We start from the raw sequence: 15,265 nt of genomic DNA, 5'->3' as shown, positions 1-15,265 counted from the left end.
GTTATGGATGTGATGGGAGGTGAGGACTTGGGGATGCAATAGCTATCACTAAAGAGGTAGTACTCAGAAAGCTTGAGGTTCAAAAGAGAGATTTGTGCCCTGATCCTGATGGAATTCATCCAGGTGATGCACCATCTATTACTCAAAGACTGAGGTTAAGAAACCAATAGGTTTTTATTCACTAAAGAAAAAAGTCACATCCATACTACTCGGCTGTCCTGCACTGAGGAGGGGGCTGTGGTGCAGTTACCTTTATACAGGAGCCTGTAGGAGGGGCCACAGGTACAGCCGGCCAATGGGTGTGCCCGACCAGATAAATACATGCAACAGTGGTTTACCACACCACCATACTGAAGGAAATGGCAGAAGTTATAGTTGAGGCCTTGGTGATAATTTACCAAAATTCTCTGCATTCTGGGCAGGCCCCAGTAGATTGGAAGACAGAGATGTCTTATCTCTATTCAAAAAAGGATGTAGGGAAAAAGCAGGGAACTATAGGCCAGTCAGTTTAACATCTGTTGTTGGGAAATGCTTGAAGCTATCATTAAAGTAGAAATAGTGAGAGCGAAATGGATCTATCAGGTAGATGGATTCGGCAAAGGCAGGTTCTGTTTGACAAACTTACTGGAGTTCTTTGAGGATATAATGAGTGTGCTGGATAGAGGGGAGGCAGATGAATGTTACTTGCAAGACTTTTAGTAAGATGCTGCATAAAATACTTGGATATAAGATAAACATGCATAGAGTTGGAGGTGATGTATCAGAATGGATAGAGAATTGGTTAGCCAATAGAAAGCAGAGTTAGGGAACAGGGTGTTTTTCTAGTTGGCAATTGGTGGTGAAGAGTGTGCCACAGGGGTTAGAGTTGAGCCCCACAAGTGTTCACAATACACATAAACGATCTGGGAGAGGGGACAGCTCATTCAGTGGTGTCTCAATAACATGGCGCTCAACATTTGCAAAACCAAGGAGATGATTGTACACTTCAGGAGGAGGTCAGGAGAACATAACCCAGTCCTCATCAAGGCCTCAGTAGTGGAGAGGGTCTAGAACTTTAAATTCCTGGGTGTCAACATCTCCAATGATCTGTCCTGGAGCCTCCATATCAATGCAATCATGAAGAAGGCTCTCCAATGGCTATACTTTGTGAGGTGTTGGAGGAGATTCAGTATGCCACAGAAGACTCTTCAATATCTTTAACGGGTGTACCATGGAGAGCATCATGACTGGTTGCATAATTGTCCGGTATGGAGGTGCCAATGCTCAGGACAAGAAAAAAACCCCAGAGGGTTGTTAACTCAGCCTGTAACACCACAAGCACCAGACCACCTGGAGGACACCTACAAGAGGAGGTGTCTTAAGAAAGCAGCCTCTATCCTCACGGATATCCCTCCACCACGACCCAGGCCATGCCCTTTTCTCTCTGTTACCATCAGGGAAAAAAAAGTACAGGAGCCTAAAGATGAGTTCACAGTGGCATTGGGTCTACTTCTTCCTTTCTGCCTTCAGATTCCTAAATGATCAATGAACCAAAGGTACTGCCTTGCTTTGACTTTTTGCGCACTATTTAAATTTATTGTTGTTATGTGGTTTATATGAATGTTTACACAATGAGGCTGCTGCAAAACAACAAATTTCGTGACTTGTCCATGACAATAAATTCTGATTCTGAATTAGAATTTAGTGTATCTAGGCTTGCTGATGACACTAAATTGAGTGGAAAAGCAAATTGTACAGAGGATACAAAGAGCCTGAGGAGATATAGATAGATTCAGTGAGTGGGCAAGGGTCTGGCAGATGGAGTACAATGTTGACAAATGTGAGGTTATCCACTGGAAGGGAAAATGGAAGATCAGAATATTATTTAAATGGCAAGTGATTGCAGCATTCTGCCATACAGAAGGACTTGGGGGTGCTTGTGCATGAATTACAAAAGTTTGGTTTGCTATCAAGAAGCCAAATGGAATGTCGCTTGAGGGATGGAATTTAAAAGAACGGAGGTTCTGCTACAACTGTACAAGGTACTGGTGAGGCCGCATCAGGAGCAGTGCATGCAGTTGTGGTGCCTTTACTTGAGGAATGAAGCACTGGTTTTGGAGGATATTCAGTGGATGCTCATCAGGGGTGATTCCAGGGATAAAAGGGTTAGCCTATGAGGAGAAATTGAGTCATCTGGGACTCTACTCACTGAAATTTAGAAGAAAGCAAGGGGATCTTATAGAAATATATAAAATTATGAAAGATATAGATAAGATAGAGGTAGGTAAGTTGTTTCCATTGGTAGGGGAGTCTAGAACTAGAGAGCATGGCCTCAAAATTCAGGGTAGCAGATTTAGGACAGGAATGAAGAGGAACAGCTTTTCTCAGAGGGCAGTGAATCTGCAGATTAGAAATGTCCTTAATACGATAATGTATGATTATCTAACATTACAACAACCAGATTTACTTGACACTTTGTTCCAGTTAAACCCCTTTCTGAACGGTTTATTTGGTACTATTTATACTCTCATATTAAATTTGAGATCAGTCCCCATGAATAAGATTCAACAAACTTGGGTATCGGAACTTCAACTAACATTATCTCTTTAAACATGGCGAAGAATTGCTAGACTAGCTAATTCTTTACTTTGTGCATGTCATTCTTTAATACAGTTTAAAATAGTTCATAGAGCTTATATGTCTGAAGATAAACCAGCTCACATCTTTCCTAATATGAGCTCTACTTGTGATAGATGCAATACTGATGTGGCTTCATTGACTCGTATGTTTTGGTCATGAATTGTGTTATAAAAATTTTGGAAAGATATTTTTTAAATTCTATCAATAATACTGGTTATTCAATTACAACCTAACTCCTTAGCTACTCTTCTTGGAATTACAGATGTAGCTTGTTTACCTACTTTTGCATATCGAGTTATAGCTTTTTCTACCCTCTTAGCTGGAAGAGCCATTTTACTTAAATGGAAAGACTCAGATCCTCTTACATTATTTCAATGGCTTTCTCATGTTATGCCTTTCTTAAATCTAGAAAGAAAATCAGAAGTCGTACTTTAGATACAACTAGTAAATTTGAAGAAACATGGAAACCATTTATTGATTGCTTTCATTGGATATAACTGGCGTAATATAATCATTTCCGTTTTTGTTATCTGTAGGTGTGGACCGGAGCAATGTTTTCAACTGTTCGACAGATCTTCAAGATAGATCGCTCATTTGTTTTTTCGTTGTTTGTTTAATTTTTTTAGTAGATTAGTTGAAGTTTTTTATATATATTACAATTATTTCCTTATTTATGTTTTCTTTGTGAGGAGAATTATTTCTAATATGTGTAAGGTAAAACATCATGAGATGGGAATGTGTAGGGAGTTACCCTGTACAGGGCAGTAACAAGAAGGGGAGGTGTCCTTGTACTCCTGTTAGGTAAAACATCATGAGATGGGAATGTACAGGGCTGTAACAAGATGTAAATGCATCCTTGTACTTACAAGATAAGAGAGACATTGATGGATTGAGAGGCAGGAAGCTAGCAGGGAAAGGATAGCAACAGTTTTAGTCATTGGACAAGTAATGATATGATGATGTTCTAAGCATGTATCCAAGGGTATAAAAAATCACCATTTTGCTGATAACGGCAGAATGCATTCTCCGACTAACATGTTTAGTCGCAAGTGTTACAATCCGGTAATAAAGAACAAAGAACCCTGATTTCGACTCAGCCTGGTGTTTGTCTCACTCATTCATGAACAAAGCAGACCTAACAAATGTCACATTTTAACTTTTTGGAATTTATATACGTGATACTTATACTATGCAGACTTGGACAGGCCTTTTTAATTGTGTTATTTCTATTCACTTATGCGGGCATATTATGAAATGTTAATAAAAAGACTGAAAGAGAAGAGGGTGGTGAATCTGTGGAATTCGCTGCCCATTGAGGCAGTGGATGCTTCCTCAATAAATATATTTTAGACAAGGCTGGACAGATTTTTTACATAGTTGGGGAATTAAGGGATGTAGGGAAAAGGCAGGTAGGTGGAAATGAGCCTGTCATCAGATCAGTCATTGAATGGGAGAGCAGCCTTGATGGGCCAGAAGACTTTCTCCTGCTCCTATTTCTAATGTTCTAATGTTTTTTTTATCACACTGCTGCTGTGGATGAACCATGACAAGGACCCTTGCATCTTTCTCCACAAACTCTTTGGAAATCTGTGTCTTGGAAATGGGTTTTACCTTTATTGCTCAACAATGATTAGCCTAATAATGAAGCACAATTTCAGCGATTTGATGATGCTTCTTGGTTGCTTAAGTTTATTCACCTTATGGTTCTTTCCTTCTGAATGAAAAGGCACATAATTTCAAAGAGTAAGTCTAACAATAGGAAAAAATGGAAGTCAATCTATGGTTTGCAAAGCTGTTACGGCTACGACTTAATGTGAGCTATTCACAAAGGAACACCGCTATTGGTGGACAGCTGCAGTTAGAAACCTGTTAGAAACAGTTATCCTGCATACCTGCAGAGCTTTTGAACAAAGCTCCATGTGCGTTTTGATTGCAAAACTGAATGAGAAGATTGTGAATTTATTGGGTATTATTGAGTCCACAATTTGTTGGGGCTTTCAGGCTTGCTTTGTAACGGAAAGACGCAACGTTACTTTGTTCATTATGACTGGAATGTTTAGCATACAACTATTTATTTTTTATTTATTAAATTTATTCCTGTAGCACAATCAATTCTACAGCTTGCAGCACATCGGCTATCAATTGCAAATGGTACACTGAGAAAAACTGTACAGCCTCCTGATTTAGCTCAATTATCTCATTTATGCCAGGACCCCATGGAGGTTAAACAACTGCTTAAATTTGCAGTAAAATGTGACCGAGAGCCTATTCGCATGAAATTAAAACCTACGACCTGGTTGTCACGCATCTCAGTTCTATGTTCTTATTTTGCATTTACTTAATGACATGCATTCTTTTTCCCCTGCCATTGTTTCTTTTTAAATGGTAATTAAAGGAGTGTAATGTTGCAATGTAAAGATGGTAAGTTTCTAAATTTGGCAACGGAGTGAAGGATGTTTGCAGAAATGAGGAAGGTGACTTTTTTATTGCAATATCAGGGTGGACATTTGTCCTGGTTTTTTTTTGTGCAAAGTGAGCAAGTGCGGATGATTTTTTTTCAAAAGAAGCCATTTGATTGGCTACATTTTGTACCACCAGCCAAAGCATATTCTGAAGGATCAGAAGATGATTTGCTCTGGAATGCTTCCATATGAATTGATTGCAAGAAACTCTGACAATAGATTGGCAGCACATCTTTCATCTTGCTTCTGTGTTTGGGAGAAAGCATATATCCCAAGGGGGTTTACATTGAGGACAGGAAACAGAAGCCAGCTCAAAATATGGAAGAGAGAAAGGGTTAGTTCAAACTGTTATCCAATTTTTTTTGGAAGTATTTGTCCTTGTGTTTTCAGAAAAAAATGTTTCTGGGTGATCAGCTTTGACAAGAGTCAATTACTATACCCATTTATAGCTGGTGTTCATTGCTGTTGGACATCATGGTTAGTGCCGTGCCCAGATAGTGCCAGTGACCTGGATTAGAATCCGGCACTGTCTATAAGGAGTTTAGATGTTTTTCCTGTGTTTGCATGGTGTTCCACTGGTTTCCTCCCTCTCTCTAAAACGTACGTGAGTTATAGGTTAATTATTTGGGTGGCACATGCTCGTGGACCAAAGGCCCTGTCACCGTGCTGTATGTTTAAGTTTAAATTTAAATTTAAAATCACAAACATTGTTAGTCATTTAATATCAACCATCAACAATACTGCATTGGTTCATCCACACATTAGGTTCGGAGCAAATGTCTTTCAAAGTAATTAACCTGCAAGTTGAAAACAAGCTTCCCACCCACCCCACTCCCATTCCCCTCAAATCCCCAACCTTGTTAAATTTAGCAAGTATGATACTTGGACATATAAAGTTCAAGAAATAATTTCTGATCTGTATTAATCATGGAAGTTGGCATAAAGGAGTTGGGACCAGACCAGTCTGGACTCCCGTCCCTCAGAGCAAGTATTACTGCTGGAAGTGTACAAATGCATGGATGTGGGGCCTTGATAGGTGCTAACGGATCTTTCTTTTAATTTGAATCCTATACTTTGTAAATTGGGCTCTTTACGTGGCTGAATGAATGTAAGAGATAGCCTATAGTTCTGTTCACAGAAGAACCATTATTACAGTGCTAGGTATTTAGAACCATGGAATATTACTGCACAGAAACAGGCCCTTCGAGTTTGTGCCAAACAATTAATCTCCCAAGTCTCACGGACCTGCATCCAGTCCATATCCCTCCATACCTTCCCATCCATGTTCCTGTCCAAATTTTTCTTAAACATTAAATTTGAGCCTGCATTCACCACTTCTGCTGGAAGCTCATTCCACACCCCCACCACACTGTTTGTGAAGAAATTCCCTCCAATGTTCCCCTTAAACTTCTTCCCTTTCACGGTTAACTCTGGTTAGTATTTCACCTAACCCCATAGGTAAAAGCCTAATTGCATTTACTCTTTCCATACCAGTCATAATTTTGTATACCTCTATCAAACCTCCCCTCATTCTTTATGCTCCAGGGAATAAAGTCCTAATTTGTTCAACCTTTGCCTGTATCTCAGCTCATCAAGATCTGGCAACATTCTAGTTTTTTTTTTTAACTATCTATTCCTATCCTATTAGATATAATTAGGTGACCAAAACTCCACTTAATTCTCCAAATTTGGCCTCGCCAATGTCTTATTCAACTCTACCATAACATCCTAACTCCTATATTCAATACTGCTCTACCACACTCCACAGAGCCTTCCGATGTACCATGTATTTTCTGTCAAATAAACTGAAGCTTAAATATGATTTTGTGCGAAAGAGTGGCAGTAGTGACTAGGTATACCAGCCATTTTCAACGGAGGCCCTATACAACACCCCCCGCGCCCCCCCCCCCCGCCCCACCCCAAACACCCACAGCTTGGGAGCCACAGCACATTTAATTAAAAGCCTTCTTTTCTTTTCACCTCACATAACATTTTTTTTAATGTAGTCGGTAGGAGAGAAGTGCAGAAGAAACCAAAACTTGATTGCTTCACAGGGAAAGGGACCCATAAACTTTGAGCAGAGTTTATTGGCCATCACCAAATAAAGGTTGAAAATGGATGGGGTAGACAAGGCCACCAGAGTCTATGAAAAAGAAATGTGTATTGTCTGTCTTGCATTTTGTCTCAGATGAATTCCCCCACTGTGATAAGAACTCAGTTTGTCAGTCATTACCAGCCGAGTTATCTGCAACTCACTGAGAGTAATCAATGTTATGTCATCAAATCTGGCCATATTCCAACAATATGGTTGTGTTAGCCTGGAATGGTTAAAGGGAGATATTTGAAAAAAGGGAACAAATTTAATATCTCTAGAAATTAGGTTTTGTTTTGCTGGGCTAAGCACCTGTTGGTTAGGGCTCCTTTAAAGATGTCTGCAAGAGTTTGTGAAATTAGCCAAAATTTCATCAGCACCAATATTGTGGTCAGAAAAGATGGCTTGAAATGGGGCCTAGACATTTTATTTAGGCTATAAACCAAAAGCAGAAAGGGATCTGCCCTCAGAGGTACAACCTCCATGACAAACAGCAGTGTTGATGCAATGCCTGACACAGGGTAGTGAGAGGAAGCCCCATAATTTTCGCAGAAGGATACCACAGTGAGAATGCTGAACAACCAAAGGAACTGCTCACACTAAACATTTGGGACTATCGTATTCATGAAAAATAATTATTTATTTGCATATACCAAAATTTGTCTGTCTGTATGCCTGTTATGTCTGGCTATGTGTCTGCTGTTTTGAACCGAGGACCGGAGAACGCTGTTTTGTCGGGTTGTACTTGTGCAATCAGATGGCAATAAACTTGACTTGACACAGTCACGGAGGCAGAGACTGAGGCCAGGAGTGAGGCTCAGGACATGATGTTCTCCCTCACAATGATACTAATTCCCCTCCCACTATGGGCCCTTGGGGCAACTCTTCATCCATGTCCCATGGTCATCCATTCCAGCTATCTCCTTCACTCTGCTCTGGACAATCATCTGAAGTCAACCTAACATAGAGAAAACATTTCATGGGTCATTAAGGATACTTCTGTGGGCTCAAATTGAATGTTAACAGCCTTGTAACAACCAGACTGCAAATCACAGTGGCAGGAGGAATGGGAAAGCGATGAATTTGTGTAATTTTACGGAAAACTGGTGTGACTTTGGATTTTGATATTAATTTCTTCCTGTTAAGTTATTCTGAGCACAGCACATTAGCACTGTTCAGATGTCTTCAAAGTTAGAGAAAATGGCATCTTGAATCATCGAGACAAGTTATACTACTGCTGGCAATATTATAGACCCTGATGTCCAGCAGAGAATGGAGAGCTGCCATTACTGCCACTATTGAGAACTTCCATTGAATGAGCATTGCATCACCTAAATGCTGGACTTATTTAAAAAAAAAACATTTTATTCGTTTAAGTACATTTTGTGGACTATGAAAGGCATTGGAGTAGTCTTCAATATTCTTGAGGGTGAACCTGTCAAGTCTCCCAGTGCCTTCTATCTCCCTTGAAGTAGACACGTGCAACAAAATATACAATGTACTTCTCTCTCTGCTGTGAATGTCACATGCAAGTTGTAGGTGGCAGCCAAAAGCTCCATTTTACATTGGTTTAAAAAAAAGGAAAGGTTGCAGGTGTGCTTTTGGAGCTGCAAGACCCTCAGCAATTCAAAGTTGATTTGCAGAATGTCGAGAAGGCTGCGATTTCACCTGCAGATGAAACCAATTCTACCTTGGAAAATATTGCCTCTTTGAGTGATATGTGCATGAAATGCAAGCGATAATGAATCCAATCAACAGGCGTTAGTTAATTTGGAAACATTAATAGTACTCTGAACAACAGGAAAAGGTGGCACAGCCAACAGTAAATTCATGGCTCTGCTCAAATTTGTGAACGAACTTATTTCATCTTTTTTCGATGTTTTATTTTCAAAAGCTGGAGCCTTGAGATAAACCACCCAGACATGTACAGCACATTTTATGACATTCGTATGCCTCTAGTGTGCTGCAAGCTCCTTTCCTGTTTTTGTTTGACACAATGACCATCCTTCCCAAACAACCAGCCTGCGCCACAAATAACTAGAAGCAGTGTTTTGTGGGGTAATTTATTAATAATAACGCCCCACAAAAAAAGTGTGCGAAAAACATCAGCACGACCATTTGTTTTTTTGTTGCTATATTCATGGCAAGACAAAGTCATGTGTGCATTCAACTTATGATCCAAGAAAACAGAGTCGACCCTTTTGTGGTCCAGACAGGGTTTTTTTTTTATTGAAGCATTTATGTTGGGGGAGAAAAGATGATGATAATGGGCGAACACTGCAGCATTTTTATACGGTGCTGCCACTGCAGTATTTAAATTGTCAACAAAATGGCTTGATTCATTTAACCCTTCCATGCCCATGGCTGTTTCTGTGCACCAAAGTGGAAACAATGGTCCATTGTCTATCATCAGTCGGCAGTGACGTGATCTGCGGTTTCAGGGATCAGTTAAATTCAGAAGATGTTTGTGGCAATTCACCTTTCTGGTCGCTGAAAGCGATCACAGAAAACTGCAGTTACTACTGGAGGAGATCTTTGGTGCTTCAAGTGTTAAATGTTGATTTATTCATGGGTGGTTTTGTATGACACTTTTTAATGTTTTTAAAATTGGACTACGCACGCTGCCAAAGAGAATTGCTACAGTTGTATTGAAATGCATAGGCCGTTTTATTTTGCAACCAGTACAAAATCAGGAAGACTATCACAAGCTGCAGTTAATACCAATTGAAAATGTATACCCTTTATCTATGAGTTTGCCGCTATTTTTGTTTCTAATAAAATGTACTTAATATCAGCTTGTAGTTAACACTATTATTCTTCACGTACTATTCTGCCGGGGTTCTTGAGATTGCTGTAATATCATCCTGATTTTTTTGCTCTTGCCATTCTTTTTATTCCTTCAAACTATCTGGGGATTGTACTTTGAAGAGAGATGAGCACAGCATATATTAATGGTTGGTTGATTCTGAATTCATGAAATGGACAAACAGATCATTGGGGAGCAATACTCCAGCTTCAAAAAAGAGGATATCTGATGCACTAGTGTCACCGCATTTTGTCACAAGCAATCATCATAAGATTATCATTTTTAATTACATAACAGATGAGCTCAAATTTACGATACATTATTTTGCTCCATTGGAAACTTGTTGCCGGAAATTTAATTAAGCAGGGAATCTCAGCATTTAATCTTAACTTTTCTAATAAATGTAATCCTATCAGCTATGATCCACTCTGGAGATGTTTGGGGGACAAACACACAATGACAGTGGGAATGTGATTGCTCCAATGACCACATGAACATATTCCATAGATTCACTGCATTGGTAGGCAGCTTTTACAGCCGGGTCTTTTTTTTATAAAATAAATTGCCTCAACAATGAATTGCACACACAAAAGGCACAGTATGTGAGCCATCAGCTTTCTGTTGTGTTTTAGATGACCAATTTGCGTCATTGTAAACCATTGGCTCCTGTCAGCCATTCGTCCCACTGCTAATAGGGCTACAGCCTTAATTTCAAACCTTAGCTTTTATTCTGCTCACTCAATGTGAATTCAGCCGGATCACCAGAATTAGTGCGCATTTTCTGCGAAAATCTGTTCTGTTTTAAAATGCTCATTGAAATTTATTTTGCAGTATTTTCCTACGTTTGTATCGGAAGTTGTGTACTGTGCTACTGGAGCTAGTCTGGGGTGAATGAATGGTAAACTCCCCAAGGACCTAAATGCAAGGCACGATGATGACAATATTAAATGTGAACTGTAACGGGCCTCCTATTAGATTTAAACTACAGCCATGTGGTACATTTACATTTTTGCAACAGAGCTAATTTATGGTATAATTGTTCAATAATTAACTGGATTTTTCAAATATTTAGCCAAAGCACCAGTCGCCCTTTAAATAAATATATTTATCAGCAAGGATCTCTAGTTTTGATGCAGATTTTTTTTAACCATGTGACAAGTTCGCCACTTCCCCTGTAATATTGTACTGGAATCTAAACGACTTTAATTTATGTTTGGTGTTGGACCAGATTATTTCCACAATCTATTTCAGCCAAATAATGGCAGGTATATTTAATTAACAACCAATTATTCAAAAAGGTACTGGGACGGCATGAAACAGAGCACTAATTGAGTCAGGCTTAAGGAGAATTATATATTTTTTTTGCCAAATGACTACAGAAGACAATGAGAACTAATGTTCTTTCCTATTGAGAGGGAACTTTAAAGGTTGCTAGGCTTGGACACACATTATAGAAAGAGCAAGAGGAGGGACAGATTTATGACAGCAATCGATCATAATTGGACAAACAGCTCGAGTAAAGTGATTCCTTAAAAGGCAAAAAAAAATGAAAAGCATGAGAAAGAAATAAATAAGGTACAACTGTGGGAGAAGATCCATTTAGAGAAGATCAGAATGGAAAGAATCAGAGAATGGCAAGCAGTTGTTGAAAGAAGAGAGAGAAAAATAAATAGAAGATAAAATGGCAAGTAAGCGAGAGCTTTAAATTCTGTTTCCGCATTCAGAATGAAAAATAGTTGCATCCTTTTGAACATAATGTTATTCATCTACTACAGTGGGGAAAACCAGCTGTAACTTTAATAGCCAATTTTGAACTCAAGGAGATTTTTAATTTGTCCTCCTTGTGATTCAACTGAGTAAATTATTCGGTGTATTAGTTTATTGGGAATTATGTATGCATTGCTTTTGAACTAACTTTTGACATGTTTGGTACTTGTTCCTCTCCTTGAGATTTCTCTGCCCAACTTTCTCAGAGTAAAAATAATTTTTGGTCAACCACCATTATCCTTGCCCTTCTGTGTAGGAATTTTTTGCGTCTGTTTCCAGGCAACTGGCTCTCTCGTGTTGGAATAAAAATATCTATAGTGTCCTGTTAGTGTAGGATGTGTGAGTTCAGCAAAATGAGTCATTGGATACAAGAAAGGTGTACTTCTTCTGAAGCTTTACAGGAAGCGTGTTTCCAATGCATCCCCCAATAAATGAAGGCGGTTCTGTAGGCCTGCACTCATAACGATTAACATAATTTACTACATTTTTATTAATGAGTATTATACTTTAAAATTAATCTAATTTTTTTCTGTTCCATGCAAGGACTCATGAGCACCTGTTACTTTGCTGTTATCTCCAAATTTAAATTGAAACTATTAAATAACTACGCAAGGCAATGTCTTTCTTCCATTGGTTTTGTACATTTTGTGCATTGCCCTCACAGCATTGACTCCATTTTACATGGCCTATTTATGACCCAGATCAAAGAAAATCAATCAGATGCATTGGAGAGAGTGGGAATCATCTCTCCACTTCTATCAGATGCAAAAAAAAAACCCACCGCTGGATGTCTAAGCAGTATTCTCATGCTGGATCGCACGGTTAACACAGTGCTATTACAGCATCAGCGACCCGGGTTGTACATTCTCCACCTGTCTGCTGGGTTTCCTCCATTGCTCTGATTTCCTCCCACCCTTCAAAATGTACCAGATTTGTAGGTTAATTGGGGGTATTCGGGTGGCACGTGGGCCAGAAGGGCCTGTTACCATGATGTATGGCTATGTTTTTAAAAAAAATTAAAGAATTCTGCTCGCCAAACTTGTTACTGCAGGGAGAGCGCAGAATTATTTTATCATAAATTCAATGACATTGGAGCTGTATTCTTATCGCTACACTTCCTAAACTATTTTGATAGCTCTTTATATAATTAATGAAAACTGACCATGATAAAATTAGAGGATAACGGAAATCTATTCTTCATAATAATTATTAAATTAAATTTTAAACTGAGAATTAAAACTTTCCTTTAGTTTGATCCTTTCTCCTTTATCCTCTTTGTTTCATTGAGGTATTAAATAATATGAAAACCAGGAGAAGTACTGGATAACTAAGGTTATAATTTATATTATTGTGAGTGCTATTTTTAGAATCAAAATCATATAATTCATGAGACATCGGATTCATATTTGGACCCAGCTTCTACATTTCAGCCTTCAGTCTTTCATATTACAAGATCTGAAAGAAATCCAGTCATTGTAACGTGCTTGGAATTCATCTACTCAATGATAAAATAAAAATTCATGGCAGGAGAGCGAGACTTGACACTCTTCCAAAGACATATTACAGGTGGTGTTATTTATTGTGCCAGAGTTCATAGAAGTGTTTCCTTAAAGAACAGTCAGAGCTTCTAAAAAGCCCATCTCCTATCAGGTGGAGCAGATTTATGTTGCTGGCAGAGGGAAGGTCAGGCAGAGAAGCAAAGGAAGACAGTTCCTCTGAGGAAAGCCTCCATTGTTATTCTTTTCCACTGCCGTTTGGTCTATTATGACCACCGTCCATTTGCACAGTAATAAACACTGAGCTGAATACTTAGTGGAAATGCTACAGATGGAAGCCTGTTAGGTGGATTTGGTTCAGAGATACTCTACTGGCACCACTTAAATGCCCAACATAGAGCACATGTCAATCGTTTCAGACTAATCTGAATATATACCATGTAATTGATGTTTGCATTTCGCCAAAGAATTGAATCAACTGTAGCAAGAAAAGCAGGAATTAGTTTGTTGGGACATACGATGTCAGAAAGTATGTAATATTTCATGACATCTTCTCAAATATGATTTCATCTTGCATTTGCCTAATTTAGTAGTGAGGGCATTTTTTTCTGCAACAAATTATCTGAAGTGGTAGGAGTATCTACCTGGTTTTATTTCAGCTGTTAGCTTCATAATCTTCTTTTCCTAAAAATTCATTTTACTTTCTTTGTAACTAGTGGGTGCTGACATCGCAATAGAAAATTGACAATATCGTATTGCATCATTCTGGGGATAAACCAAGGGGTGGCATTTTAAATAAGCATTTCTGGTCAATAATGTTTAATGGCTATTGATTTTAAAATTAGCCAAATATATGTCTCTAGAATAACAGTCAATAATAACAGAACTGTGGCATGTTTACAGAGTATCACATGCATTTCATTTAGTTAAGAGATATATTGTCTCAGCAGATGGTGAGAGAATATTTCCTCTAAAAGCTTAATTGTCCTGAATAAAACACAGTGTTCTGTATGAATCCTTATATTTAGTTAATCAACAACTTGTTAGTCCTAACCTGCAATGCTCTTAAGACTAATTTCCCAATGGATGAGTTGTATTATTGGTCAGCATGTAATCATTCGAAAAGATTGATTTAACCCCTTGATTGTCATCTATTTTGCTTTTACCTTGTTGCTTTAGAAACCTTAATGGATCACGTGACGAGAAAATCGATTCTGATTAAATACTGCGAACGATATTTCTGGTGTATGATAATTGGAACAATTTGAAGTTTTGGCCACGAACACTGTCTCACCACTCTTTGAAAGTCAGTTCCTAACTATTTGTACATTTGGTGAACTACTTGAGTGTACAGGGTTAAATTGGTGCTTCTGCTGTTATTGAATCGAATTGTTTGTAGTCATGTGTTTCAAGATTCAGTGAAAAACTTTGTTTGGCTGATTAGACATGAACAGGAGATTAAAGTGCACTTGCCGACTTCGAAGAAAAACAGTCACCATTTTTAGAAACATTATTTCAGGCTTGTCATTTCAAATTTTCTCCAATGCAAATTATCTTACATAATACTGCATTGTAAGAGTATGTCTAGGGGAAAGGACATCTGCACACAGTCGATAGGAGGCCTGTAACATCTGCGCAAAAGTTGAAATGTGCTATGTTTAATTCTGTCTGCAGCTGAACTGCCATCCTGTGAATGGAAGTGGTCGTAACTACGTCCTGTTAATTGATGTCAGCAAGTAATAGTCTTCACAGAAGGACGCTGCCAAGCAATAGAAAAGAGACTATTGCCAGCTGACATCTCAAAGGGCAGGCCTGTGCAAAGCGGGTGCAAAGGTTTCCTGTTTTTACAAATAAATTCAGTCCAAGAGTATAATAAATCAAATATTGCCTGCAGTGCTCAAGCTATAAAGTAAACCATTGTCCCTCGGGTTACAGAAGTGATGTTTAGTGCACTATAATGCCCTCAGCCTTCAGCATTATAATGTGCTCCCAGGCATTTCTGTCAATAATTTATTGGTACAGC

The 15,265-nt window shown here is 38.6% G+C and overlaps 1 long non-coding RNA gene across 6 annotated transcripts in view; it reads left to right on the top strand.

Moving 5' to 3' along the window:
• Nucleotides 1-3,715, top strand: part of LOC138744731 (uncharacterized) — a 231,957-nt gene extending 228,242 nt beyond the window's left edge. For all 6 annotated transcript variants that reach the window (XR_011345736.1, XR_011345737.1, XR_011345733.1 and 3 more), the window contains one exon: nt 3,156-3,715. This is a non-coding gene — a long non-coding RNA (uncharacterized lncRNA). The remainder of the gene's footprint in view (nt 1-3,155) is intronic.
• The last annotated feature ends 11,550 nt before the right edge of the window (nt 3,716-15,265 follow it).

This window comes from Narcine bancroftii, chromosome 10 (genome assembly GCF_036971445.1).
Source record: "Narcine bancroftii isolate sNarBan1 chromosome 10, sNarBan1.hap1, whole genome shotgun sequence".
In the NCBI taxonomy this organism is placed as follows: Eukaryota; Metazoa; Chordata; class Chondrichthyes; order Torpediniformes; family Narcinidae; genus Narcine; species Narcine bancroftii.
The sequence above is the reverse complement of the archived record's forward strand: the minus strand, read 5'-3'. Positions and strand labels throughout refer to the sequence as shown.